This window comes from Equus przewalskii, chromosome 23 (genome assembly GCF_037783145.1).
Source record: "Equus przewalskii isolate Varuska chromosome 23, EquPr2, whole genome shotgun sequence".
Lineage (NCBI taxonomy): Eukaryota > Metazoa > Chordata > Mammalia > Perissodactyla > Equidae > Equus > Equus przewalskii.
The window spans coordinates 214679-241435 of NC_091853.1; the positions used below are offsets into that span (position 1 = coordinate 214679).

The following is a 26757-nucleotide window of genomic DNA, read 5'->3' on the forward strand; positions in this document are numbered from 1 at the left end:
GTGGCGACTATAGTTGATAGCACCGTATTGCATATTTGAAAGTTGCTAAGAGAGCAGATCTTAAAAGTTCTCATCACAAGAGAAAAAAAGAACAAGAGCTTCAGGAGCTAGGCAACCTCCTCTCAGCTGGAGCAGCTTGGGCTGCACATGTGTGAGTGTGCATGTGCACCCGTGCACAAGCGTGCGTGTGTGGGGGGGCAGCAGGCAGAGAGTGCATGCTTGGCTGGCTTGGAGGGAGCGGGTCTGGAGGCCAGTGCTTCCTTCGCCAGTGCTTGCTCTCCTGGGCACAAGGCCTGGGCAGTGCCAGCTCGTTTTCACAGCCATTTTCCCAGGGAATTAACAGGGGGAACATTCGCCTCTGTAATAATGATAGAAATAATAATAATTAACACGGCTGTAGCTTCTATTTCTCTAGCGCCTCTCTCCCCAGACCTAATAACTCTGGGCCAACAGCAAGTCTGCTGGGCTTCATAGCCACACCCCAGGGCCTGGGAAGCCTCAGGTTTTGCCAGATTTTCTGTCTCCTCCAGCTGGGAGGCAAGTGCAGGTGCACACAGGACTGACCTGTCGCAGGAGCTGCCCTTCAAGAGCCACTGGCAGAGCTGGGAAAGGACCCCAGGCACTACGCCTCCCACCTCCCCACTCCATCACCCCCCAGGAGGAGAGTAGGTAAAGGAGGGAGCAAGTGTCAGTTGTCTTTGTGCAGTCCCCAGAAACCCCCCAAACGTCTGGGCTCCCCCATGCAGCCAGCACTGCCTCAGGGAGGACCGCCCCCGGCTGCTACAGCCAGCGGGACATGTCCGCAGGTCTGGTCCCTACAGAGGATGGCTCATGGCCTTCTCTGGTCCCAGCCAGGAGTCATTACGCACCAAACGTCTAGTTTAAATAAGTGATTAGGCAGCTCTGTTAGGAGCGCAAGTGCTTCCCACCGGGCAGGGACAGCGCGGGCGAGAGGCGGCCGAGGCAGGAAGGGAGGAGGACCTCAGGGCCTTGCAGCAACGGGCTCCTCTCCTCCAAAGCATTTTCCAGTCAATTCAGCGCAAGGTGGAGCTCCCGGCGTTCCCAGAGCCAGCATCCCGAGCAGCTTGGCACCTGGAAATTTTCAGACACAGAGCCCACTCCTGATTGTTGGGGCAGCCCACCCACGTCCTGACAGACGAGGGGGTGGCAGGGACCTGGAGCAATTTACACAGACGGAGAAGCCAAAGCTCTCATTGGCCAGTGCCTTCAGCCTCCCCCCACACTCCTGAAAGGAAATTACTGGATCCGAGTTACTTCCTTCGCTTCTTCCAGGAGCGGCAGGACGAGGAGGGGTCAGAAGGAGCCACGGTTGGGAGCTGTGTGACCATAAATGTACTCCCCCGGCATCTCCAGGGAGAAAGCCTAATCTCTCGAGTCCACAGATGGACCGAAGTCTGGAAATGCCAGCGTTGTGCAAACACGTGTGTGTGAGTGTGCGTGCAGAGTGCAGTGTTTTGGAGAGAAGGGCCACAGTTTGTGGCAGATTCTCAGTGGGGTCCACGACCCACAAGATGGGGAGAAGCCTGCGCTCTGCTCCGGTCAGTTCTGAGGACGGCCGGCCCCGCTCCACAAAGGCGACTCCATCTTCCAGGGCCCAGTGGGCATCCTGAGGCCTGGACTCCACCTGCTCAAAGGGCAGCCTCGGATGAGTTTGGGGAAACAGCTGAAGCAGAACCATCACAGGCCCTGCCAGGCGGAGCCGCGGCCGCCGCCCATCCAGACGCAGCAATGAGGTGCTCCCTCACTGCCTCATTCTTCCCACTGTGACGGCTGCACATCTCCTGTTCCCGTCACTCCAGTGACAGCCTTCTAAGGATGAAGGCAGCATCAATGTCATACAAATTCCTCCAGAACCCCAGGGGCTAGAAGGAGCTCAGGTTCAGGAAGCTAGGAACCAAATGCCCTGCACAGCAGAGTGGAAAGAAGAAAGCCTTCAGAATATGAAAGACTTGAGTTCAAGAGGCTTGTGCCTCTTACTAGCTGTGTGACCTTGACCAAATTACTTAACCTCTCTGAATGTCAGTTTCTATATCCATGAGATGGGAATAATACCTCACAGAGTTATCTTGAGGATTAAATGAGGTAATTCTGGCACACAGCAGGAGCTCAGGAATGAGTTCTCTTTCCCAGGAGGCATGGGGCACGTGTGCCCCTCTAGGCACGCGCTGTACCACTGCGGTATCACAGAAAAGGGGGCACCGGGGCTCGGCTGCTCGGGAAGAGGGAATGGCAGTCAGAGCCATTTCCCTATGTTGACCACAACCTGCCAGGCCCCCACGGCTGCCCGGACCTCCTGTCCTCCAGGAAGCGTCCCTCACGGCGCTCCCTCCCGACGCCCCACAACTGCCACTGGGCTTTCCGGCCGCATCGCGCAGCCTCCACTGCATCTCTCCCCTGTGATGAGAGGTCACGGGCTCCCCTCCATCAAAGGGCAGGCCCCTGGTGGCTGTGCAGCCCCCCAGTCCCAGCCCTGCCCCCCTCCAGGTGCCCCCCCCCCCCCCCCCGCCCCAGAGCATAGAGGACCCAGCTGTTCTCCCCGTGCTTTCAGGTCTTTGAACCTTTTCTGGAATGTCCTCCCATTCTCTGCTCAGGGAGCTCTTAATTACCCTCTAAGTGCCAGCTCAACTGTCATCTCCTTGGTGACAGCTGCCCCCTCCTCTTTCTCCCACAGCACCTGCCATGCTTTAGAGGAGCCACGAGTGGCCTCCACCTCTCTCCCCAGCAGGGGCCAGGCCTGCTCTGGCCAGCTCCCCTCACCCTGCCCCGGGGCTGGCCCGAGGTCAGGCTCAACGAATGTGGGCTGGGGAAGAGAGAAACGGTGTGGTGGACCCCGGCTAGCAGCAGGGCCCCTTGACAGAAGGCTTCCTGTAAAGGTGGCAGTCCCCTCAAGGGTGGCGAGCCTGGGTCCCGCTGGAGGAGGCTTAGCTTGCGTCTGGACTAGAAGGGGGGGCTGGGTGACAGTGAGAGGGCTGTGGGCTCCTCCCATCTGCATCTCACGCTGGTCTACTCCGGTCTCCCCGGAACCTTCTCCCCCTGCACCTGCACAGGGGGAGGGACAGGAAGGAGGGGACAAGGAAGCGAGTTCACCGCCGGGCACCCTGGCAGGGTTAGGGCTAGCTCTGCGAGATGGGCATCCTGACTCACTTCACAGACGAGGGCACCGAGGCTCCGAGGCGACGGCCTTGCCCAGCGCCAGGCAGACGCGGCACAGAGGTAGGTAGGTCCGGCTCTAGAGCAAGAGTCCTTTTCTTGACAAGATGCTGCCTTCTCCAGAAATCCTAACACAGCCCCCGAGGAAACAGGGATGGGAAAGACACACACAGTGTGTGCCTGCGTGTGTGATGTTTCTCCTCCACCGGTGAGAAGACAAAGGGGATGAATCAGTTGCCACGTGCCACCCGACAGACGTTCCCCAGCATGTCTGGATGTGGGTCCGCTGGTCCACATGGGGTTTAGGTTACAACCAACCCTCTCTGGTGCCACCATCCCCCACGGCAAGGGAGGGCTAGTTTAGCACAGCGCCTTCTCCCTCTGACTCAGAGCGCGCCACCAGGCTTTTATCCCACCATGTTTGGTTACCTGCACTACTTGGCCACAGCCTCAACCCCCAAAACGGCGGGGAGGAAACGCGGGGAGGGGAGGAGCAGCCCCCCACGGTGAGCAAAGAGGGGACTCCCAACACTGGTGAAGTGGGGGAAGGCGGCTCGGCCTGAACCAGCCCATCTCATCACAGACTTGAGCGCCTTTACTTTTGATCAGAAATGTTGACCTGAAAAAACTTGGGACTTATTTCTATGCTTTTTCGGGTGTTTTTGGGGGCACGTTATTGTTTTCCTTTAGTTTTTAGTGAACGTTCCTTTCTAAAAAATCTACTCTGGTTTCCTTTGAAGCTGAGAGAAAACAGGGATGGCAGGCCCGCGGGGTAGTGGGCAGCTTGGAGCAGCACAGCCTCTCAGGGAGGGCAGCTCTCCTCATCTCAGAGTCTAGGGCACTGGGGGGCGGGTGGGGAACACCAGCAGTGACGCCCAGGAAGGAAGAGCGGCTGTGGGGACGGCTGGGGCCCCTCCTGCGCGGGGGCTGTCTCAGGACCCGGTGAGACTCATGGGCAGCCCCAAGCACTTCCATTCAGAGCCGGCAGGCAGCAGCAGCCTCTATGGCTTCCTTGGGGGGCCAGGGAGCAGGGGAGGCGCCGCCGATCATGGCCTGCAGTGACTGGAAGATTCTGACTCCAGGTAGGCAAGCAGCAAGCAGGCAAAAAGAGGCTGGAAATTAGGGGAGAGGAGGCCTGAGGAGCCTGGTGTGGCAGGGTTAACAGTTTCTTTCCTTCCAGAGAGACTTCACGCCATGTTGAATAAATAAAATGCTACCCAATTGCAAAAGACACTGTCCACAGTGTACTAGATACCATGTGCTGTCACCATCTGTCAGCCGCTGTCGGGGGACGGATGACTTCTCAAAAGCCACTCTGACGTTTCCAAATGAGATGTTTTGATAGAAGTGCCATTCAACAGGGCCCGGAGAGCCAGATGGAGCCTGAATGTGAAGGAGGGACATTTGCCACCTTTGTCTCACCTGTTTAAAGGGTTCTTGTCTGACAACAAGGCCTTCTCCAGGAGTGAGCTGAGGAGGGTGGGGGGCTTACTGGTTGGCCGGCAGGCAAGGCCAGAGAAGAGCAGGCTGCTCCCTGAGGACAGCAGGATGCCAGGGCAGCAGCGGGCGGCGGCAGGGTGCCGATTTCCACGCAGGCAGGCGCTCCAGGCCTCAGCAGAGTGCAGCAGCAGTCCACTCTGCGCTGTCCACCGTGTGGCCTTCGAGCATCTGGAGTGTGGCCGGTCCAAACCGAGACGTGCTACACATGCAGGTGCACACCAGCTCGTGAAGATTTCATACGGAAAAGAATGCAAGATATCTCACTAATAAACTCGTTATGCTGATTGCATTTTGAAATGCTAATATTTTGGATATACTGGATTAAATGTGTTATTAATTTCACCTGTTTCCTTTTACGTTTTTAAGGTGGCTACTCGAATATTAACATCACATACGTGGCTTGCATTATATTCCTATGGAACAGCGCTAGCACAGACTGGATGAGAAAGACAGAGGCTCAAATCCCGCCTCCACCACTCACTCAAGGCCTCTTCACCTCTCCAAGTCTCAATTTCCTCATCTTATCAAACATGAAAATATAGTGTGTCCTCGTGAGGTCGCTGTGAGGATTAAATACGGAAAACACCGGCATGATACCAGCTACCTGGACCATCTATAAACCCCGCTCCCGGGCACAGGTCTGAATGCTCTCCCAGCCTCATCACTAGTTAGCTGCACACTTAGCTTCTGTACCGGCTGTCTGTGGGAAACTGGGAAACTGTTACCCCTTTGTAGACCTCAGTTTTGTCGGCTATAAAATGAAGAGGTTGGGGCAGATGATTTCCCAAAGCTCGATGACCCTTAATCGGAATTACCTAACCTTTGTGGGTGTCAGTTTCCTCACCGGAGTCATGGTGAGGGCAGTAGCAGCAGTGGCCCAAAGGCAGGGGTGCAACACGGTGCTCTGACCTGCCAGGGGACACCACGCACTGAGTGAGCCCAGGGCAGCAACTCCAAGGGCTCTGATCCAAAGTGTGTCTAAAAAGGTGGGGAAAGCCTTAAAACCCTGAGCCAGGAACATCACAGCACTGCCCAATCCCTGGGGAAGTAAATCTCCTTCCTCCGGAGCTGTCCCTGCTCCCAGCTGCTCCCCTCAACCAGACTGCTCCTCTCCAGAGGCCCCCACCTCGCCAAGCCAGTGCTGGGTGGGGATAGAGATCAGGATCCCTAGGGGGACCAGGGCAGAGAGGGTGCTGATAGCAACCTGAAGCCCAGTCCTCCAGGCTTCTGACTGAGTCTGCGGATGGGGGGCTGAGTTTCCCTGTCTGACCTTGAACTCCAAGGTCTGGAAGAGCTGGAGACAAGAGCTCTTCGTGGTAGATGCAGATCAAGCGACGTTTCACACAGAGGGGTCCCTGGTCCCCTGAAGCCAGAATCAGGTTCAGAACAGCCAGCAGAGCGCTTGTTGATCCTGCAGAGTCCTAGAATCTGCCTTGGACTTCTGGAATCGGATTCTCTGGAGCTGAGACGCAGGGACCTGCAAGTTCACACACTCCGGAGGTGGCCTCTGAGAACCGCTGACGGAGATCCCAGGCGAGGACCGCTCTGGTGACTGCTGAGGCTGACGAGAACCCGGGCCCCGGCATGGCTCCCCGACACCCACTTCACCACCCAGCAGCTTTCACTTCTGTCGACCCCATCATCAAGTGGGTAGGGGAGGTTCGAACCGACGGTGAAGGACGAGGATGGACCATGAGGGGGAAGGGAGAGCGGAGTGTTATCGCACCTCTTCTCATGTCCGAGCAGCTCCACGTGCAGGAGACAGTCCCAGCCACCTGGAGGAAACAGGTCACGCTGCGCAGCAGGTAAGAATGTCCGGTGACGAGGAGCAGGCCACGCTGGAGGGGCTGGTTTCTCTCCTCCAGTGACGAGACAGGCATGTGATGAGGCGCTGTAAGCTCCTCCCAGGGGAACAGGTGCTGAGGCTGTGGACACAACCACCCAACACCTTCCCTGGGGTCAGGCCAAGGAGGGGATGGGAGGGAGATGTAGCAGCTGGGGGAGGCAGACACGGGGTGGGGGCAGCGCAGGGAGAGGAGGCAGGTGGCCCAGCTAAAGACACCAAAGGCAAGATAGCAATGGGGAAACGATACGGGGCTGGAACGGGTCGGGTCATGGGTTGGCTGGGAGGCAGACGATGGGGAAAATACAGAGAACGCGGGAGAGGAGCAGCCAGTTGTGCCTTCCCTCAGGAAGCAATGGAAGAGGGACCTGAGCAGGACACGGCTGGAACTGGGGCCACTCACAGGCTGCCCTCACTGCTGGAGAACTCTCAACTGCGGGATCTCGCAGCTGGAAGCCTGAGAGCTGACCCAATCCAGTGGCGCAGGAATCTGAGGCTTGGAGAGGCGACCTCCCTTCCTCTCCCGATGCCCAGTTCCATGCGCTTCCCACCTCCCCACCTGCCTCAGGTTAGCGCTTCCTCTGAACTGAAGGATGGCACCTGAGAAGCAGGCGTGACGACAGGGCAAACAGTGGCTCCCTCTCGTGCGGCGGGGCAGGTCTTACTCAGGGGGTCAGGTGGGCACCCCGTGCTCGTCCGCTGATTTGCAGACACCTTCAGCTGCACGGCCTCATTACCAGGCAGGTGGTCACCACCTTCCCCAGTTTACCGATGAGGAAGAGGCGGCGCAGAGACTTCAGGGCCCCCGGTGGAAGAGGCAGGCCCCAACCCTGGCTGCTCGGGACCACACCAGGGCCCTTCCACCAGCCACGCTGCCTTCACTACGCATGGAGCGGGGATGAGGCTCTGTCAGTCACAATTCAAGGGTGGAGGCAGCACAGCCAAGGCCCTGGCTTCAGGACAGAGGAGGCAGGTGAGGGGTCTGTGGAACGCCACAGACGGGGTCAAGGGCAAAGCCAGGACAAGAACTCGGGGTCCTGATTCCAAACCAACTCCTCAAGCAGCAGTGACTCAAAGCCGTGCACGAACTCGGGGTCACTTTGCAACCAGAGGCAGGAGCCCAGGGCCAGGGTTCATTCCTTCACCCGCCACAGCTCAGGGTTTAGCGTCAGTTCTCACTGAAGAGCGACCTCTCAGGAGTTGGGGACCCAGGCTGAACAGCCCCACTCAGAAGCCACCAGGCTGTGAGGGCCTCGAGGGCAGTGAGGGTCTCATCTGTGTCCCAGCACACAGCTACAGGGAGGCATAATGCACGATGCGGGAAGGAACCAATCACTGGACCTGGCCGGGAGTGAGGCAGCATCGGGGAGCAGTGTGGACGAATCAATCCGCCCTAACCAGGAGTGAGGCGGCGTTGGGGAGCGGCGTGGTAGAAGGCGGTGGAGGGGGCTCCGGGCTGCTTCCTCCTTCCTTCCTGCAGCTGTGAGTGTCCCAGGCACTGTGCTGGGTGCACGCCACAGGCAAGAGAGGAGAGAAACGTCCAAGAAGAGGGGAGACAGCCAAGTGGCAGCCCGACGGGCCACGTGTTCTGCTGAGTCCAGGTCCCAGCGTGACCCTGAGCAAGTTCCTTCCCTCTTGAAGCCCTGGTTTGTTTAGCAGGAGTGGGGTAGACTAAATGGTGCAAGGCCACTTCCCACACCCACCCGTGACTGGCAGATGGACCCTGGAGCCCCTCCCAGCTGCACAGAATCACAGCCCCACACGGAGAGCAGTGAGGCAGGTGGGGGCAGCGAGGCCAGGCAGAGGCACCCCAGCCCCAGGGAGGCAGGCAGACCTCCCGGAAGCTGCGTTCCCAGAGACTGCGGGGCCGGAGGTAAAGGGCTGTGACAGAGGAGCGAGCCAGTAGTCCATTTCATTCAATAAAACTTCGATTGCCTGGGAGCCTTGTAAACAGGCAGCTCCCGTGTGGGCCTGAGGCGCTTTTCCCTCCCTCCTGGTGGCACCTGCCTGGCCCAGCCCTGTGCCAGCCCCAAAATGTCCCCCTTCGTCCTCCCGCCCGCCCGCCTGCCTCCGGTACAAGGTGGGCAGCCGAGGGTTAAGTGCCTGCTGGCAGGTGAGGGCCCAGGGCCACAGGGTAGTGGGAGGGGGAGGGAGCCGGAATCACTTAGCGCTCATTAGTCCAAATTAAAATCAGGAGTGAGATGACAATTACAATTTGCAGTGGGCTAATTGTTTTCCCTCAGAAGCTGATGGTTTTGCAGATTGGGGAAATTAATTGTGTGAAGTCCCAGGTGGACTGGCTTTGAATCCAGCTGAGGCAAGGCAGTCCCGGCCTCCTGGACTGGTCCTCCACCTCTTCACCTTCCCTCGGGGACCCAGCCTCAGGCTCCTGCCCTCTGGGAGCCTCAGGCGGGGAGGGACCGTGGGTCAGGGGTCCTGGCGGGAGGAGGGAGAACACTGGCGGCCTGTCAGCGGTGGCGCCGCGCTCGGCCTTGCAGCCCTGCTGCCAGGAGTGGGCTCTTCCTTCAGAGGTTTCCCCTGCCTGACCACCCGCCATCTGCCCAGCTGAGGAGTGGGCTCCGGGAGGCATCTCTGAACTTGCCAGAAGTTCCCATTTCTACTGAGCACTCAAGTCCCTGCAGCATTCATTCAACAAACACCAACGGCCTACTGTGTGCAAGCACTGTCTAAGGAGGGCTAGGGACACTGCAGTGAGCAACACACACACCACCCCTTCTCTCATGGAGCTGGGGGTGGGGGCAGTAGAAGGAGAATAAACATGAAAGCAGATAAGATCAGAGCGACAGGGCTCTGAAGAACATGGTAAGCAGTGTGGCTTCCAGAGATGTTCACAGCCTGACCCCTGAACCTGCTGAATCTGCTACCTTACGTGGCAAAAGCGATGGGCGTAATTAAGATTATGCACTTTAGGGCTGGGAGGGTGTCCTGGATTACCTGGGTGGGACAAATCTAATCACAAGTCCTTAAAAACACAGAGCTTGGGGGCTGGCCCCGTGGCCGAGTAGTTAAGTCTGTGCGCTCCGCTGCAGGCGGCCCAGTGTTTCGTTGGTTCGAATCCTGGGCACGGACATGGCACTGCTCATCAAACCACGCTGAGGCAGCGTCCCACATGCTACAACTAGAAGGACCCACAACGAAGAATATACAACTATGTACTGGGGGGCTTTGGGGAGAAAAAGAAAAAAAATAAAATCTTAAAAAAAAAAAAAGAAAATGATGTGTTAAAAAAATTAAAAAAAAAAAACAGAGAGCTTTGTCCAGCTGGAAGCAGAAGAGCGCTTCCAAGCGTGCAGGTTCCCTGTCCTGTCGCTGGTTCTGAGATGTAGGGGCCGTGCACAAGGCCTGAAGAGGGGCCTCTAGGAGCGGCCAGCCAGCAAGGAAATGGGAACCTCAGTCCTACAACCAGGAGGAACTGGGTTCCACCAGCCTCCTCAATGGTCGGAATCAGCTTCTCCCCAGAGCCTGCAGTTAGAGGCCAGCCCCAGTGACACCTTGATTTTGGCCTTTGAAACCTGGAGCAGAGACCAGCTGAGCCAATCCAGATGGACCTCTGACCTACGGAACTAGCTGTGGGGCAGCAAACGTGTGTTCTTTAAGCCGCTAAATTTTGTGGTAATTTGTTACAGCAGCAACAGAAAACTAATTCATGACCTAAACAGGGTGACAGGGTCGAGTGACTTGGGGGCCTGGAAAGGCCTCTGAGGGGGGACAAGCGGACTGAGACGTGGATGAGGAGGAGGCAGAGCAGGGGCCCAGTTTGTCCCCATTTCCCAGCATTAGCACGAAAGTCCTGAGACCCAAAAACCCCGTCCGTCCCGGACAAGCCGAATGGTTTTGGTCACTGTAAGGCAGAGGGAACGGCCAGGGCAAAGGCTGAGGTGAGCCGCCACAGCACGCATCCCGAGGGAGGTGCCGCCGCTGGAGCAGGGGACAGGTGCCGGGAACCGGCTCAGCAAGCTCTTCAGAACGGGAGCCATGCCATTCCAGCGGGAGGGTGTGGGCCTGTGGGCGTGGTTGGGTGCGAGCGCTCAGGGCTCCTTCCGCAACCCTCTCCTCCCAGCTGCAGGCCTTCAGAACTACCACCGCCTTCCATGCCCTTCCCCGTGCTACTTGCTTTCTCCCCACGCTGCCTCCCTTCCCCAGTGGGCTCCTGCCAGCGCCCAGGCGTCTCCACACTGCAGGGCACCGGTACCCGCTGCCACTCTCCTGCGGATGTTGCACACGCAGCAGGGGCAATTATTCAAGGCGTCTTTCATTAGTGAGACAATAGGAGGCTGGGGAGGAGGGAAGACAGAGGTTGTGGACGGCTTCCCGCCCTGTCAAAACAGCACCTGTGAACCTGAAGAACGCCTGAGAGGTAGAGGACAAGGGAAAGGCAGAGGAGGGCAGTGGGCCCCTCGCCTCTGCCACCCCCCTCCCCACGGCTGCTCTGCCTTTATGCAAACCCACCCCCTCCCAGTTCAGCTGGTCACCTCCAGAGCCCGAGGCAGGCACGAAGCAGAGGTTTAGGCCCTGAGCAAGGAGCCGGAGTTGTGCAGTGGGAGAGCAAGACGGACCTGAGTTAAAAGTTTGGCTCTTTGTCTCTTTAGCTGTGTGAGGTCTGGCAAGTTAAATTGCTCTGGGTCTCAGTTTTCTCTTCTGTACAATTAGAGTAATAATACCTACTTTGTAGTGTGGTTGTTGTAAAGATTAGAGACGTCAAAAAGGGCCCCACGTGGAGCGGGTCCTGGATAAACGGTAGCTATTTTGATTATGAGCACTGAACCTCCCACCCAAGTCCCAGCCCGCCTACTCCCAAATTTGTCAAATCAGAGAGCGCCCTGGCAGACAGCACCCGGAGCGCTTGTTAACATCGAACCCCTCCCACTCCTCTGTCCCTGATTCTGCAGGCTGAACGAGCTCCCAAGCAGGTGATGCTGATGTAGGCGCTGGGTCCCCACTTGCTGTCCCAGGCCAGTGTCTGCCTCTGGGGAAAGGAGAGCTGGCCCAAGGCTGTGCCGCACCTGCATCCATTTCAGAAGCTGCCTTCACAGGCGCAGAGAGCTGGCTGGGAGGGGGAGCCTTCCCGCCACGCTCTGCCCTCACCTGGGGTCTGCGCCTTGGGCAGCCTCAACAGCTAAGCAAGGTGAGCTGGTCCTCGGCCTCCTGGGATGCTGTACATCCTCAGAAGGTCAGACCAGAGGCAGCTGTATCCACCTCATTGGCTTCCTTGTTTTTCAGTGGGAGACACCGAGGCACAGAGCAGGGGAGTGACTTGTGCAAGTGCAGCTGGAACTCTGGGCTTCTGATGCTGACCTGCAAGATAAAAGCGCTTGGCTATACGGCCGCTAGTCCCTCTCAACTCTGAAGTTCCGTGTTTGGGGGATTATTTACTCCAGGAATTGGCTCCACTGGCCCAGGCTGGGGGACTCTGGAGGAAGCCCAGGCCTGACTGCCTCCTTGACCTCTAATCAACCTCTCTGATTTCCAGGCCAGGAGGCCTGTAAAACCTTTATCGCATCCCCACTCCAGGTCTCATTCACTGTGCGGGCTGCTTTTGGTGGGAGTCTTTTCCTCTTTCCTCCTCTCTCTTCCTCTTTCTACACCTTCATTCAAGCACCGATTCTGTGCCTGCTCCCTGCCAGGCACTGGGGCTAAACGAGACAAACAGGACCCAACCCTGTCCTGGGCAGCTCTCAGCCTGGCAGGGCAGACAGACTGACACACAGACCGACAGGGCCCTGGGGCTGTGAGACATGTCGGATGGGGCGCCGGCGATGCGGGACAGTGGTTAGCGCAGCCCAGTGGCCCTGAGAGTGCCATACCTGTCCTGTTTCCTCTGTACCTCTCCTGCCTCTGGCTCTCTGTATCTGCTGACAAATATACCACAATTCAGGTACAATACAGCATCATTATTGAAAAATGAGAAAACATAGAAAAACACATGGAGAAGATGTAAACAACCACCTTTTCCACCTTTGATGCTAACAACCAACCTTACGGTTCTGGCGCGGGTCCTTCCAGGCTTTTTCCAGGGGTAGTGAATATTCTGTCTCTCTCCCGGGTTCCTGTCATCTCTCCTGTTGTCGGGGGGCACACGCTCAAGTTACTTTTGGAAAAGTGGTAAGTTTCTTGAAAATTTGCATGTTTGAAAATGTCTTTATTTGATCTCCATAATTACTTGATAAATTGGCTGGAAATATAATTTCACATTGAAAACCACTCTCCCTCATGTTTGAAGGCATTTTTCTGCTATCTGTTTGCTTCCAGGGTTCTGCCGAGAAGAATGCTGCTGCCCCAGAGCCTCCCTTTCTTTCGAGATGCCCGCAGAACTGCCACTTCATCCCTGACGTTTTGAAATTTCAAAATGTTGTGTCTTTTTTCATTGCCTGTGCTGGGCACCTAGTGGATGCCTGCAATCTGGAAAGTAATCATTTTCACTTGAGGAAACAGTATATTTTCAATTTCTAAGAACTCATTCTTGTTCTCTGCATTTTTCCTAAAAAACAAAAATCATCCAAATGTCCATTAACTGATAAATGGATAAATAAAACGTGAAATATCCATACAGTGCAATATTACTCAGCCACATACAGGAATGAAGTGCTGACACACGCTACAGCACAGATGACCTTTGAAAGCACTATGCTGAGTGAAAGAAGTCAGACACAAAGGCCACATATCGTGTGATTCCACTTACGAAACGTCTACAACACGCAAATCTACAGAGACGGAAAGTAGATTGGGGCTTGCCAGGGGCTGGGGGGCAGAAAGAATGGGGAGTGACTGCTTAAGGGTGTGAGGTTTCTTCTTGGGATGATGAAAATGTTCCAGAATTAGATGATGGTGACGGTTGTACAACTTTGTGAATATACTAAAACCCACTAAATTGTACACTTTAAAAGGGTGAATTTTATGGTACGTGAATTACATCTTTTTTTTTTTTTTTTTAAAAGGCCCCTTGTTCTTGCTCTGTGGGCATAAAATCTGCTCTTCTCTCTCCAAAGGTATCAGTTGTGGTGGGAGTGGTGGTGGTGTTTGTTTTCTTTTGCTCCCTGCATACTACCTGCTTTCTTCAAATTGTTTCCCATTTTAGCTTATGCTTTTTTATATTGGATGCTTTCCTTAAAAATCGAGTCATCCTCAGCCGCTGATTTATGTTTACGAGACATTTAGAAGCTGACTGGGAGCTCAGTGTACATGGGCAGAGCTTGTTAACTGGTGGGTCCCACCGTGGGAGGTTTCTGTGGAGTCCTCCGAATGTCACCGATTGCCCAGGCACCAGCGCTCTGAGAGCGCACAGGAGGAAGAGGGCCAGGGGCTTCCCCATTTGGCTTGCAAACTTTCAGCAAATCCCCCTTTTTCAGTATATTGCCTCATTTCCACCCATACTAGTAGGAATGTCCCCAAGCCAGAGCTTCTTGGTCTAGTCCCTCTGGGAACAACGCTCCCTCCTGGAGGCTGCTGTGGTGGGCAGGGACAGTCCCTGCTGGACGGGGTGAGCAGGCGCTCTGGGTCTCACTCCCCTGCTCGGGGGCCTATCCCCCACCCTTCCTCAGAGTCACCCAGTTCTGAGCCCTCTGTGGTCCTGGGGCAGGGGTCTGCCCATTTCTCATTGGCTCCTCCACTGGGGCCTCCAGGTTTTTCTTTTTGTAACGAGCCAAGTCAGCCGGCTTCTCAACTTCCAAAATTGCACTGACATCACTGATTTGCTTTGGTCCCCGCCCTCATCCTTGTGGGCTTGCGCCTTGTCACTCCTCTGCCCCGTGTTAGTGTGGTGGTCAGAGACCATGGAGGTGTTGTCCACCACGTTTAATCCAAGTCCCTCTCTGCTCCCTGTGGTATGGAAAGCAGCAGACACTTGGCATTCTCAGGTTTATCATAAAGTGGTCTCTACTTTAACAGCCCGCCCTGGGCCAACATGAAATAGTGTCCAGAGCTGACCCGCAAGTGCTGTGAGACAGGCCCCAGGAGACCTCCCGGCAGCTCAGAGTTAGGTGACTTTGCCCTCGCTGGCCATCCCCCTCATGTTTCTCAGTCATACCTTCCTGCATTTTATGGGGGAAAATTACACGGTAGTCTCTCATCCTGGATTCGTGAAGGGCGATGACGTAACCCTGGAGAACATCGAGGGTCTAGTGTACTCCTGTCACCATGGAAACTAGCTCCCTGGTGACAGCCTTGGCGACACGCACCATGGTGCCATGCACATGGATTCTGGCTCTGGTAATGGGCAAGAGCAGGCTCTGGTGAGAGGGACACTCACCCAAGTGCCATATCTTTCAGGACCTCTCCTGGGTCTCCTCTCTCCCTGAGCACCTGGCTTGGAGCGCTTCAGCTCAGGACGAGGAGGGAGAGAGTGAGTATGTCCGGCCCACAAGATTTGGAATCATTCACGTGCTCCTGGGACTGCTTTCAAATCCAGCCTCCCAGGACCTCTGCTTCATGGTCACCCAGCAAAGGAGAGTTGGCTTGGAGCTTTCAGCGGTCAACAGTTCACAACCAATTTTCAGTGTGGGAGTGTGTGTGTGTGTGTGTGTGTGTGAGAGTGTGCGAGTGTGTGTGAGTGTGTGTGTGCGTGTGTGTGTGGTGGGGGAGGAGATGGACAGTTTAGAAGTCACTTGTGTTTGGTTTTTTTTTTTTAAAGATCGGCCCTGAGCTAACGTCTGTTGCCAATCTTCTTTCTTCTTCTTCTTCTCTCTAAAGCCCCCCAGTACATAGTTGTATATTCTAGATGTAGGTCCCTCTGGCTCTATGTGGGAGGCCGCCTCAGCATGGCCCGATAAGTGGTGCTAGGTCCACACCCAGGATCCAAACTGGTGAAACTCTGGGCGGCTGAAGCAGAGCGCGCACAAACTTAACCACTCGGCCACCGCGGGGCCGGCCTCTCTTTGGCTTTGAAACGCACTAGGATTTTTCTCCCGCCTATTTACTATGCAGATAGATTAGCACATGTTAAGTGCTTAGAACAGCCTGGCTAATGGTAAGTGTTTTATAAGTGTCTGCTATTGTTATTATAAAACTTGTATTTCGCTCCATAAAAAAACAAATTTGCATTCCCTGCCTTTCTGCAACTCTCTCAACTCAGAAATGCATGAGATAGAGACCCAGGGGTTGAGAACTTCTGGGTCTCGACTCCTCTTTGCACAATGGGGAGTAAACCACTGACCAAGTGTGTTCTGACTGGTTCACTCCATTCACTGGATGGAGCCCGGCCCCTGCCAGCCCCTCTCCTTTACACTTTACCAGGAACCAAGCAGCTGATGTCTGTAAAGCCATTTGTGAGCACGCCCCTTCCAGGCTGTCCTCCTGGCTGTCCTTCCCTGGTCCAGGGCTCAGAGGCAGGCCCCCTCCTCCTCCTCCCAGTTCCTTCCTCCCAGCTCTGCACCTGCTGCTCCAGTAGCTCCCTGGTCTTGAAATGGCAGTGGCTTGCCCGTGGGCCCCCGCTCCTCCTTTCTGGCCGTGTATGCTCATCTCCAGCTCTCCTGTGCGTCCTCACTTCTCCCTTCCAGCTGCTGCTTCTCCTTTTACAGCCGAGTCTCCATCTCTCCTTGCCTATTCTGCTATGGTCATCATCATCTCACTTTCTCTCTTTTCTTCCCCTAGGCTGGGGGACCCTTAAGGGCAGGTCCTGTCTGTCTTTATAACCTGAACGCAGAGCACAGGGCCTGGCACATAGTAGATGCTTGAAATATATTTTTTTCTTTTGCAATGATGAAATCTCCTCTCTCTGTCGCCTGGTTTCTGTACCTGCTCTGTGTCCCCTGCCTGTCCCCTCTTCCCCCGACTCCACACACAGGCACCCTCGCTAGCTCCCCTCAAAGCCTCGTGAGCTGCTCCTCTGGCTGGCTGCGAAGGAGACAGGGTTGCCCATTGATGGAAAAGCCTCTCTGGCCTCAGTCGAGGGAAGGCCTAACTAGGCCGTGTGGCTGCGCACGGCAGGACTGACGCCTGCTGACGAGGAGCAGGCTTGTTCTGTGCAGTTTCCATCTCATTTGTCTTTTCATTTGTAGTTTAAATTGGCCAATTTCATCTGGAATGTGCCTGGCCTCTGGCAATCCACACACAACAAATGAGTGTCCCCAGGAGCTGTGACAGGGAGACTGGCAGGGGAATGGGCCCAGTCCTCCACGCAGCACAGCGACGGGTCCTGAGCCTCCAGACACTAATGCTTGAAGGACGCCGTTCCGCAAGGCCTGGCCGGGGAGGACTCGAGGAAACCGCAGTGAGAGTGGCTTCAGGTCAGGCCCTGGAAACGCTGCTTCCTTTCTTTCCCTTTTCGTTTGTCCCTATCTGTCTACCCGCCAACCTGTCCTGAGGGAGAGAGTAACGTGAGGGAAGGGAAGGGAAGGGAAGTCGTTTGGGCTTTTAAGAGTAGGCAGCACTGCCACAACGTTGAGTGAAGGAAGCCAAACACTCGACCATACGAAACACAAACACAGGCAGAACTCATCGGGGTTCTAGGCCTCTGCGGATGGCCACCTCTTCAGGGGCTGCTGAGTGCACGCCTGTGCGGGAGCTGCAGCCGGGCTGTGGTGACGTGGGGCTACTGTACACCCCATGGACAAATTCATCAAGTGTACACTTACGATTCGTGTGCCTCGTTGTTTGAGTTCTACCTCAACAAAAACGAGAAAAGAAGTCACACCAATGGTTTTCAAACTTCACTGTGCATAAGAATCACATGGGAGCTTATTTAAAATGCAGATTTCTGGACACCCTGGAATCTATTTAGTTGGTCTGGAGCACTGTCTGGGAATCTGCATGAACATCCCCCTCCTCCCCAACGGTGATTTTGAGACCAGACCAGACCACATAGGGGCTGGCACATCTGACCAGTCAAAAGGCCTAAGTGCCATCCTGCTGGGAGCCTGGTGGGGCAGCTGGGTGGGTAAGGGCTCCCAGGCACCCTTGGCAGCGAGGGTCAGAGGCTGGCCAGGCTGCAGCACAGAGGAAGCGCTGTCAGGCAGCAGGAGCAGCAGTGGGCCGTGAGCGGGCAGCTCTCTGGGCTAAGGAGGATCAGGACGGGGAGGAGGCCCTCCTCAGGGAGAAGCACTCTCTGAGCCGTCTCCAGCACTCCTGTCCCCTGGACATGCTGCCCTGGGATGGCTGGGCAAACAGGAAAGCCAGCACGGGGAAAGCTGGTCCCTAGCAGAGGCGGAGGGCCACCAAACGGCCTGACGACTCCACAGGGACTGGGGACTGGGTTGACCAGTCGTGCACTCCTCAGCAAGCACCTACTGTAGACGAGAAGAAGGAACCCAAGATGGAAGACACGTGGCTGAGGAGGATGTAGACAATGTGGCATTTCCAAAGAGAAATGCCAGGACAGGCTGAATGTCTGAAAGTGTGTGCAAATTACATCTTCCGAGCTGCCCTTGACTTGAAGGCCTGGGAGGGCGGAGACAAGGGAGGGGGAGCTAGATTTGGGGCGTGGGGAAGGGATCAACATTTGGGGAGCCTCTCCCGTCTTCCAGACCCTTTACAGACACCGTGTCATCTGATCCTCACAATAATCCTCTGACATGGCTTACTTGTGTCCACTTTACAGATGATGGAACCACAACTAAGAGATGTTCACCAACTTGTCCAAGGCCACAGGCACACAAACAGCTGGAATTTGAACTCACACCTGGATGCCTCTAGCCTCACGATCTCCTCACAGTCCCTGCCACCTCTCCCCTCAACCTCTAACAGTGATCGAACATTTAAGAATTTGTAAAATACTTTCTCACACGTTATTTCATTTGATTTCACCAACACTTCGTGTAAGGTGTAAGTCCCATTTTATGGATGAAAAGTTGACCATCAGGTAAAGAACAACCTTCCCAAGGGCAAACAGGTGACAGGTAGCTGGGAACTGAGCCTTAAATTCAGATGTCTTTAAATCTGCCACAATCCCTTGTCTGGACACTGAGAAACAGTTCAGCTCTGTCCTAAGCCTGGGGAGGCCACTGCTCAGAGCACAGCTTGGTTTCATGCTGACTGGAAACTCCTTTTACTAAATCTCCTTAGGGTCTGAGATGGAAAATGGCCTCCGCAGGGGAATGGAGGCCCAGAAAGCCTTGGTGAATAGCTCAAGATTATACAGGACACTGAGGCCAGAGCTGAGACTGGAACTCATGTTTTCTCAAATGGGTCATTTCCAGAGGCATGTGGGATATTCCTTCAACCTCATGTTCTTTGCTGCAGCAGCCCTCTCCCTCCTTCAGCTGGACCGTGGACTGCTGCCAAAGGTGCAAAGGAAGCAGAAGCCATTCTGGGTGAGGGGAGGGGGGGCAGAGCAGCAGCCCCCGGAAGCCTTCATAGTCCTTTAGCAAAGAGGTGCTCGAGGCATCCGCTCACGGGCCTGGGGCACGTCAGCATGTGCAGGCAGTGACAGGGATATGTCACGCTGGACCACTGCCCTGACACAGCCCATCTGCACAGGCATTCTCCCTGTTAACCTGGCCATTAGGAGGTCAACACATAACATGCGAGGAATACGTTGATAAGGAAGCTGTGTTCTGGGTTGACCTGCCAGTATCTGGACTGCTCTGATGTGCCAAGTTTTCAAAGACTGGCAGCCACCATGGACCCTCCATTCTGCTTGTGTGTACACTTGGGGATTATAGTCATGCGCCTCATAATGACGTTTCAGTCAATGACAGACCACGTATGTGACGGTGGTCCCATAAGATTAGTACGATAGAGCCTAGGGTGTAGTAGGCTATGCCATCTAGGTTTGTGTAAGCACACTCTGATGTTCGCACAGTGATGGAAGTGCCTAATGACACATTTCTCAGGACGTACCCCTGTCATTAAGTGATGCATGACTAGATTCACCTGGTGGCTTCTCTCCAGCAAACACTCCTTGCCCATTCTGGTTTCTCCTCACTGTCTACTGTACCCTGGGAAATGCAGCCAGTGTTCCCCAAGTCAGACCTAATTAGGCCAGCCAATCGGCAGCATTCAAGTCAGCATTGCACATGCCAAGCATGAGAGGAAATGCTGTTTGGATTATCCCTCGAGCTGCATGTTGCGTCTGTTTGCATTTCCTTGGATTATCCATTCTCGGCTTCCCACCTTCCATCCCCTCCCTAATGGAGAGGCAGGACCAGTCCTCCTCAGGCTGGTATTCATCTTCCCAGTCTGACCCTCTTGTAGGCTATTAAGCTGCTGTTGCAAGATCGAGGAGGCGAGAAAAATGAAAACAGTGCACAGAGGGCAGCAGAGGGCAAATGGGGCTCTTTTAGAGCTGGACCCACTGACAGGTCAGGCCAAGGAGAAGTGGCCTCAAGCTCTGAAAAGTGGAGAGCTTCCCAGGAGGCAGGGCCAAGCAGGCAGACCTCCTTGCTGGGCTGTTCATGGGAGGAGGCCAGGTTGGGGGTGGGGTGGGGGGGCGCGGTGTCTGCAGAAGACTGGGCTGCTTTGGAGCCGGGCAAAGGTTACTGAGGTCATTGCTGCCCCTGGCTCAACTTAAGAATTAGCAATTCTCCCCACCCCGTGCCTGTTCCTCTCCTCACAAGGCGCTGCAGGAAGAAACTACGGAAGCCAGCAGACCAGCCTATTAGAGCCCCGGGATTCCAGCTCGTGCCTCCCTGCCCAGGCCTTTTACTCCTTGCTCACTGCTGCCAGCACACTCCGCAGAGCCGTCTCTAGATCTGCCGCTCACTGTGCTCGCTTCTGCGCCCTGACCTCTGGACAGACGACCTTGCCGACCTCAGGGGACCGAAGCGATGGGCAGGCGAGACTTCCGTTGCCCTCCCTCACTGTGCTCCGCCCCACACCTCTGCCAGCTACCCCTTCTCTCTGCCTTCCCTCTGACTTAAGGACAGAGGTTTCCTCCTTTTACAATCAACCTCATCATCCCTTCCCACCTCCTCAGGAAACTCAGTCCTTTACTTACCACTCTCCACTTTTGAAAACAACAACAATGCCCCCTTTGTCTGTTACTCCCTCTAAACACAGACCCTTCTTGCTTATACGCCCCTGAGTTGCATTTCAATCCCACAGCTCTTCTGGATCCAGCAGCATTTTCTCAGCATTCAGCCTGGAGGAGCTTGACAGAATCATCCAGCGTGGCTGAAAACCCTTCCTTCTTGGAAGGCTCTCCCTGTGGTCTGCGGGTCCCTGTGCTCACCCTCCCTCTGGGATCAGCTTCTCCGGCAGGCTCATCCCCACCCCCTAGGCAGCCTCTCCTTACGCCCTCATGCAGTCTCTTGGCACACTGCCAGCTCTATCCCAGTGACCATCTCGTGCTGTCATATTTTCTTCCCGTTCAATTCCCCTGAATGACAAACTTCCACTTGAGTCCTTAGGACACTGTCCTAAATCAGAGCATCACACCCTCTCCCCCAGTACTGGCCCTAAGGAGCTCATTCTCCCAACAGTCCATCTGTCTCCTTAACTATCGCTCCATCCCTTTAGAGAGGACTCTTCAACTTTTCCTTTGAGGTGCCCTGACAGCAGAGTGACATGCATTCCTGGGAGCATAATCCCAATCACCTGCCAAAGGTCAAAATTAACTTTGACGTCTTGTTTTTTTTTTTCCAAAGATTTTATTTTTTTCCTTTTTCTCCCTAAAGCCCCCCGGTACATAGTTGTATATTCTTGTTGTGGGTTCTTCTAGTTGTGGCATGTGGGGCGCTGCCTCAGCGTGGTTTGATGAGCAGTGCCATGTCCGTGCCCAGGATTCGAACCAACGAAACACTGGGCCGCCTGCAGCGGAGCACGCGAACTTAACCACTCAGCCACAGGGCCAGCCCCTTGACATCTTATTTTGAACCTTTTTGTGAGCTTCATACTAGATCCCTATTTGCTTTCTTCTAACGTTTCCTTCCGAGTCTCTGAGTCCATGTGGTCCCATTGCTGGGTTCCTAGGCCTAGTCTTCAACATCCAGCGTGAGTCTCACCTCCTCCAGGACGCCTTCTCCAATTAGTGTGGTCTCTTTTTTCCACCAACTACCACTAGCTGTAGGGCCCGTAACATTGAGTTTGGCCTTTGATTATCTGTAGTTGCTTAAGGTGGGCCAACACCATTAGCAGCTCCTCGGGGACAGGGCCCCGTCTCACCCTTTCATCCGACCCTGTGACGAGGTGTTACCTTACCAAGGTAAGGCCTTGATTGGACTAAAACCACAGGTTCCCTGTGAGGCCACGGGGCACATTTCCAAACACTCTCTGTGGAAGTCCCACCCTGGAGACTCCACTTAACTCCAATGCGTCCCTATAGGCTGGGGTCAGCTCACTCCTGCCTCACCTCCCAAGCAGAGGGATCGAAGAGGCATTCAAGCAAGCCCGTCTCCTGGGCACTGTGCCCAGGATGGAGACTAGTCCGACCTGTGGTCCCTTTCCAATCACTTAATCACATTTGGCTCTCCACACCTGAGGGTGAGGACGTCCACCAGATCCACAAATTCTCCTTAATTAACTCTCCTGAGGCTCCTGCCGAGTGGCGGTAACTCGGCTTCTCTTCCACAAGCAAAACACCTGAGCGGACTCTGCAGCTTCGGGTGGGACTTTCAGGACCCAACCCACCGTTTCTGCAGGCTTCACCAGCACAGTGTGACCCAGGAGCAGTCGGGAGGTAGTGGCGACAAGAAGCAGGAGCTGGAAGGATTTCTCTGCATTGTGTTAAAATGAGCAGCCTGCAAATCAGATGCAAACACCATGCAAACAGGCATATATGGATTTGGAACCAATAGCTTTTTGGGCAATAAAATGCCAGCCCTGTATGTGATCATATTTACTGCCCAAATTTTCCTTTTCTGAGAATTCCAAGCAAAACTGAAAGTAGATACTGAGAGGGACATACTCCTCTCCCGTGGATATCCAGGCACAGGGGTAAGTTAGATGTTGCTGCTACCTACGTACACAAAGATGCTACTGGACCCGCATCTTCACTGGCATATTTATTGGGCCCTGACTTGGTGAAACACCGTGCGGGTGCTAAGAGCACAAAGTACCCTCACTCAGTTGAGCTCGGTACAATAAACAGCCACGAGGTGCCTATTACTAAATGTTTATTAAGTACCACTTACGAGCTGTGTCCGCTTCCTCACGCGTAAAATGGGGTAGTGGGTGCAGACCCCATCACAGGGCTCCACTCAGCAACAAGGAGCAGACTATGGACACAGGCGACAACTGGGCGAACCTCGAGGGGATCACGCTGATGAAAACAAGCCAACAGCAAAAGATTATAGCCTGTCTGATTCCATTTATATAACATTTGTGAAATAACATAACCACAGATGGAGGACAGGCGAGTGGCTGCCAGGGGTCAGGGATGGGGCTTGGGGCCATAAAGGTTAGCACAAGGGGGCCTTGTGATGGCACAGTTAAGCGTCTTGTGGTGGTGGTGGTTACACAAAGCTACACACGCGCGGGCACACACACACATGAACGTCTGTGTAACTGGTGAAACCTGGAGAAGCTCTCTGAGTTATAGCAATGTCAGTTTCCTGGTTTTGATATTGCACTGTTGTTACGTAAGATGTTAATATCAGGGGAGGCTGGATGAAGGACACTCAAGACTTTCCTGTACAGTTCTTTGCACTTCCAATGAATCTAAACTTACTTTAAAATAAAAAAGTTAAAAACAGTGGGGTATAGAACCCATAGCAAAAGGTTATTTTTAGGGTCCGCTGAGTTACTATAAAGCAGCTGGCACACAGCGAGTCTTCATCACATGTTACTGTTGCTACTACTACATGCCAGGTACTGGGAGCACCAACGGGAATAAGGCGCAGTCTGTCCTCAAGGAGAGGCCTACCCAGCAGAAAAGGAAGACAGCAGAGAGATTTTAAATAGACTATGCTGAGTGTACTCTGGGCTTGGAGGAAGGTTTCCTGGATGAATGAAGTCACTTCCCCAATAGTTTTGAACACCTGCTCTGTGCCAGGCAGCAGTGCTACAACAGTGAACTAAACAGACAGGGTCTCCACCCTCCTGGGTCACAGCCTAGTGGCAGAGACAGACGTTTATCTAATAAGTACCAATTATATAATTAGATCTCGTGATGCATGTGATGAAGGAAGCACATGGTCATTCAGAGAGGGTTTCGCAGGGCCTGGTAAAATTCTGGAGGGACCCTGGGGAAGCTCTTGGAAAGAAGAGCTATTTGACCTGAGATCTGAAAGATAACTAGGATTTCGGGAGGAGAAGTTTGGGGTGGGAAGGGTGATTAGGGCCGGGGAACAGCATGTGTGAAGGCCGTAGGACAGAGAGGAGCTCAGCAGTCAAAGAACTGAAAGAAGCCAATGTGCAGAGTACCTGAGGGCAGGGCAGGCACCGGGAATCCCTGGAGAGCTCTGAGAGTCTGGGAGATTGTGACCAGATCAGATCTGTGTCCTTAAAAGGCCGTTCCAGGAGCTATTCAGAGACTGGACTGGAGATCCAAGGGCAGATTTAGGCACACCAATTAGAAGGTCATCCCAGTGGTCCAGGCGAGAGGTGAGGGCAGCCTCAAGAGGAGGCTGTGAGGATGAGGAGGAGTGAATGGATGCAGGTGCTGTTTCCGAGATCAGACAGCATCTAGTGATGGACTGGATGTAAGGGGGTAACGGGAAGAGTCAACAATGACTCCCAGTTTATGGCTCCCAGAATACAGAACTGGTTTGAGGTGGTGCCATTCACAGAAACAGGCAATGCTGGAGGGGGACCAGGCAGGGAGTGGAGAAGGCAGTGGGAGACTCAGGAGGAGAATCACGACTCTGTCTTTACATCTGCCAAGTCTGAGGTTTCTTGGGACATCAACTTAGTCAACTAGGCAGGTGGCTATAAGGATATGGAACTCAGAAGAAAAGGCGCAGGGTACAGACGTACATTTGGGTGTCACCTGCATGTGGGTGATAACAGAAGCCTCTCATAAGATGGCCTGGGGACAAGTACCCAGTGGGAAAAGAATACCCTGAACCAGACATGAGGGACGCCAACATTTAAAGAAAGGGAAAGGAGGGATGAGTCAGCAAAGAAGACTTACAAATAACCAGAAAAGCCAGGAATATGAGGTCAGAGAAGCCAAGGGAAAAGCAAGTGGCAGAAAGGAGTGAAAAATGCTGCTGAGAAATAAAAAATGTTCCCTGTGCTTAGCGACACAGAGAGCTGTTCCCGGAGAGCGACGGGGAGGAAGGCAGACTGAAGTGGGGCAGAGGAAGAAGTGGGAGGTGCAGAAATGAAGAGCGCTAGCGTAGCCAACTCTTTCAAGAAATCTGGAGAGCAAGGAGAAGAGACAGGGTGGTGGCAGGAAGTGGAGCTGGGCTTGAGGACGGTTTTTGTTTTTGTTGTTTCTGAAGATGGATAAACTTGAGCATGGTGGAAGGGTGCTCCTGAGGAGGCCAGAGGCCGGGATCTAGAACCCAGGCAGGGAGGAGCGGGGCTGCAATGGAAGTGTCGCCTCCTCTGCGGAGACAGGAGGGAAGGAGGGGAGCACTGGCGCAGACGCAGGCGTGTCTCAGGGTTGCTGGACAGGCTTAGGGAGTCCTGCCTGACGACCTGTAGTTCTCTGTGAAGTCGGAGGGAGGTCCTCAGCTGAGAGTGAGGGCATGGGTGGACTTGTGGGGAGGAAGGTGTGAAATGGTCGCTGTGGAGAGTCAGGGCAGAGATAGCCAGAGGAGTGTGGTAGGAACACCAGGCACTTTTGAAGAATAAGTTGGGTTGGTGATGGCGAATTTTTAGAGGTACCAATCTGCATCATTTAGTGTCTTTTTCTAGCAGTTGAGTTGTCTGGACGCAGGCATAGAGACACAGAGAGAGCGATTAATCCAGACCTGGGACTTCGCCAGACTGGGGCAATAAAAAGACAGAGGGTCAAGAGAGCTTAGGATATTGGCAGGGGAGTTCTTAAAATGATGGAACATGGAAGCTACCTGGACTCCGAGAAGGCAAGGCAGAAGAAGGTAATGGATGGTTGGCAAGAAAGTGGAGCTGCCAGTGGACCAAAGGTCCCAATGAGATCAAAGATGGCTGTGTGGGAGTCACTGGACAAGCAAGCTGGGAGACCAGGAGGTGCTGACCAGAAAGCAGGGTGCTCTGTTAAGTGATTTTCAGGTGATGGCAAGATCTAGGGTGTGACCTTGGAAGGGAGTGGCTGAGGTGGGGAAACCACTGCAGACGAGTTGCCCATCTAGTCACTGAGCTCACCCAGGACAACGGGCGGACTTGGAAAGGTGAAGACGTCTACGCACAGATGCCAAAGGCTTCACAGAAGCAGGAGGTGGCTGCTGAGGAAAGGTGGAGGGGCAGACGCAGCCTCATTTTCTGAGATTTAAGGAATAATGCTCTCTTAGAGAAAGTACACTCCCGGGCACTTGAAGTACGTTCTCCACAGAAAAAGGGCAGGAGAGAAAGCGGAAGGAGTCTTGAGAAGAGATAACAGATACAGCACAGGGTTAGAAGTTAGGAGGTTTATATCTAGTCCTGATGACACTCACAGGACCTTGGGCGAGTCCTTTTCCCTCCCTGGACCTCAGACTCTCATCAGTAAAGGTAGGCTGGGGGAGCTGGCTACGCCGGAGCTCCCAACGGCTCTTGGAGGCCACAAATGGTTAAAGGTGTGCAAGACCTCGACCTTCAGCCCCGGGCCCAGGGACTCCGACTGACCAGCGGGCAGACTGTGTACGTGTGCTACAATGTGAACGAGAAGGTGGGGAAGCGTGGGCCAGACACTCCCCAGGGCCCCAGCTGTCTCTGACGTTCTCTTTGCGCATCTCTGGCGCTCTGTCTTGGAGGAGGCTGCAGGGAGGCTGCTAGAAGAACAGACAGGCTCCTGCTGCAGGCAGAAGTCCATCTGCCGGCAGAGACGGAAGCCAAGGCTCCCAGCTCCCCCTTGCTCCCCTCCCCTCCTCCCAGCACCAGCTGAGGGAGCCGTGATCTGCTCACATGCCCAGGTGAGTCCAGGTGCATCTGCTCCTCTTGTCTGGTGGCTGGGTGGTCACTGGTGGCCCCCTCAAGCCTCAGCAGCAGCTTACGAAAGTGGAGGAGCAGGCACCCACCGGCTCCCGCATCCACTTTCCAGTTCTAAAAACAGACTCGCCCCTTTTGAGGAGTCAGGCATGTCTCAGTGCACATGACCCACACAGAGCAGAGCCTTCACAAGGCAGATCTGTCTCGTGGGGCCAGCCGCTTCTCAGCAATCTGCGGAAGATCCACTTACATGGGTGACCCTGGGCCACCCTCTCTCTGCTCCCAGTCCTCCTTGGCCTCCTTCTCTCTCCCTCTCCTGTCAGATGCTGTATGCTGAGAGACGCACAGCCCACCTGATT

General features: G+C 54.6%; 1 protein-coding gene and 1 long non-coding RNA gene across 8 annotated transcripts in view; one reads left to right on the forward strand and one right to left on the reverse strand.

Annotated features, from left to right (window-relative positions):
• Nucleotides 1–26757, reverse strand: part of LRRN2 (leucine rich repeat neuronal 2) — a 77769-nt gene that overhangs the window by 40346 nt on the left and 10666 nt on the right. Inside the window, exons 1-8 of one of the 7 annotated variants that reach the window (XM_070591565.1) lie at nt 14559–14653; nt 12511–12594; nt 12340–12387; nt 11621–11830; nt 6398–6596; nt 5942–6148; nt 4664–5580; nt 4427–4554 (exon numbers count right to left, since the gene is read on the reverse strand). The exons of 1 other annotated variant lie outside the window; for it this stretch is intronic. The gene's annotated coding sequence lies outside the window, so the exon portion shown is untranslated. Of the gene's footprint in view, nt 1–4426; nt 4555–4663; nt 6597–11620; nt 11831–12339; nt 12388–12510; nt 12596–14558; nt 14654–26757 lie in introns of those variants that run through there. 5 more of the 7 variants (XM_070591563.1, XM_070591564.1, XM_070591566.1 and 2 more) reach the window with 5 other exon arrangements.
• On the forward strand, nt 14678–18240 carry LOC103561272 (uncharacterized). Its single transcript, XR_547401.2, has 3 exons — nt 14678–14873; nt 16528–16755; nt 18066–18240. It is a non-coding gene; the product is annotated as an uncharacterized lncRNA (long non-coding RNA).